This window comes from Lynx canadensis, chromosome B2, assembly GCF_007474595.2.
Source record: "Lynx canadensis isolate LIC74 chromosome B2, mLynCan4.pri.v2, whole genome shotgun sequence".
NCBI classification, from domain to species: Eukaryota; Metazoa; Chordata; class Mammalia; order Carnivora; family Felidae; genus Lynx; species Lynx canadensis.
In genome coordinates, this window is record NC_044307.1 from 3,164,042 (window position 1) to 3,166,298 (window position 2,257).

The 2,257-nt window shown below is 51.4% G+C and overlaps 1 non-coding gene across 1 annotated transcript; it reads right to left on the reverse strand.

Moving 5' to 3' along the window:
* Positions 1–1,684: 1,684 nt before the first annotated feature.
* On the reverse strand, positions 1,685–1,757 carry TRNAV-AAC. Its single transcript has one exon. It is a non-coding gene; the product is annotated as a tRNA-Val (tRNA).
* Positions 1,758–2,257: the final 500 nt, after the last annotated feature.

The following is a 2,257-nucleotide window of genomic DNA, read 5'->3' on the forward strand; positions in this document are numbered from 1 at the left end:
TGAGAGCTCTGACCTGGAAGTTGAGCGTCAGCATTACATGTGACAAAACATGGCCGTCCTCCAAGACCATGTAGCACTTTTGTGATTGCGGGCTGATGGTGGAGTGGTACCTATCCAAGGAGACTGAAGACGTGGCCAGCTAGTGGATTGCTAGTAAATTACTCAGAGGTGGACATCTCATGGTTCCTTCAACTATTTTAAATGTTAGCATAGTTCCAGAACCAGTCTTCATATATTTTTGTCCTGAAAAGGGAAAATAACAGAGAAGAGAAAGATGGAATCAAAATCTACTTGTGACCTGTTGCTATTATCGAACTCTGGAAAATTCTTCAGTCTCCTCAGGGAAAGGAATTTTTTTGTACTGTCAAAATTTTTTTGTACTCCTGTGTTTATATACACACACACACACACACACACAATGGAGTATCACTCAGCCATCAGAAAGAATGAAATCTTGCCATTTGCAATGATGGGGATGGAACTAGAGTGTATTATGCTAAGTGAAATAAGTCAGGGAAAGATGAATATCATATGATTTCACTCATACGTGGAATTTGAGAAACATAACAGATGAACACAGGGGAAGGGAAGGACAAATAAGAAAAACAGAGAGGGAAACAAACCATAAGAGACTTTTAAATACAGAGAACAACCTGAGGGCTGCTGGAGGGGAGGTGGGTGGGGGGTGGGCTAAGCGGGCAAGGGGCATTAAGGAGGGCACTTGCTGGGATGAGCACTGGGTGTTGTATGTAAGTGAAGGATCACTAAATTCGTCTGAAAGCAATAAAAGATACAAGTTAGCATGCGTAAAACAGAACTCCCAAGTTTTCCCTATCCACGCTGCTCCGTCCCGACGCCCCCATTTCAGTTAAGGGCAAGCCCGTCCTTCCAGTTCTGCAAATAACTTCAGGGTCATCGCCGATTCTGTTTTTTCTCACTCTTCCCATCCATTTCCTCAGGGATTTCTCTCGCTCTACCTTTAAAGTATAGACCGTAACGACTTTCCAGCAACCCCACAGCCACCATGCTGTCCAAGCCACAGTTAGCTCTGATGAGCCGCCTGATGACAGGGGCTCCGTAGTCTCCCATTCTCTTGTGCATGCAGAATATTCTCCACAGATCTGGCAGAGGCGTCCTTGTAAACACTTACGTCGTGTAGAGTCATTTCAATGCTTAAAACCCGGCGCCTTCCTATTTTATCCGAGTGAAGGCCGAAGTCCATAAACAGCGGGCTAACAAGGCCGCCCTTGACCTGTCCGCTCCTTGCTGCCCCCTCTCCGCCTCCTGGAAGTCCTCTCCGCCTGGCGCCCTGCTGCGGTTGCAGGGGACTTCTTGATCCCCCCCTTGCGTGGACGAGCCACACTCCCCTCCCAGGCCTGTCCCCTCCGCTTTCTGCTCCAGGCGGATGCAGACGCCCGCCCCGCTGGACAGCCTCCCCCCCCCCCCCCCCCCCGCAGCCCCGCAGAATCTTCCCCCACCCGGTGGTGAGGATTCAACAGTGTCTGGTTGAACAAGGAGAGGAAGCGAGGCTCAGCTCTGGGCTTGTTTCTAATATAATTCTTGTAATTAAAAGTTCAGGGCTGCAGAGAGAGCACAAAGATTTGAGACTGGGTGGAAATGTGAGTAAATTTAGGTAGACGATTTCTGGAACAGAACTTGGGGGAAAAAAAAAAGGCAAAGCCGCTGTTTCCGCCCGGTTTCGAACCGGGGACCTTTCGCGTGTTAGGCGAACGTGATAACCACTACACTACGGAAACCCGCTGGCTCGGGAGCTTTACTTTCCTGAATTAGTTAAATTTAACCTTAAATTTAGCCTTCCCTGGAGGCTGTACTCCGGGTGGAGGCAAATGTTTTCCACTCCACACTTTCCAGTTCTTTGACCCCACAGCGTCTGCACTGGACAATTCGGGGCCAGGCCGGTGTTACCCCAGGGCCCAGCTACTCTGCAGACACCTGGCGGGGAAATCCTGGGCCGATTCCTGGGGGTGTCCTCATCTGCCGTTGGCTCCTGCCTCTGACCTTGTAAGACGCTCTGACCTTCACCTCTCCACGACTGAACAGTGTCCTGTAGGAGCCGGAGCCGCCTGGCGAGAGGACGCTCGTCTCCGGCCACAGGTGGCGTCCACGTGGCCAGCACGCCCGCGCTGTGTCTGAACCGCTGGGCATCGCCGCGCAGCCATCGGTCCGGGACAGGGTGGCCTCGCTTCCGCCGACCACCTAGGAGAGACAGGTACCAGACGTCGTCTCTGTTGCCAAA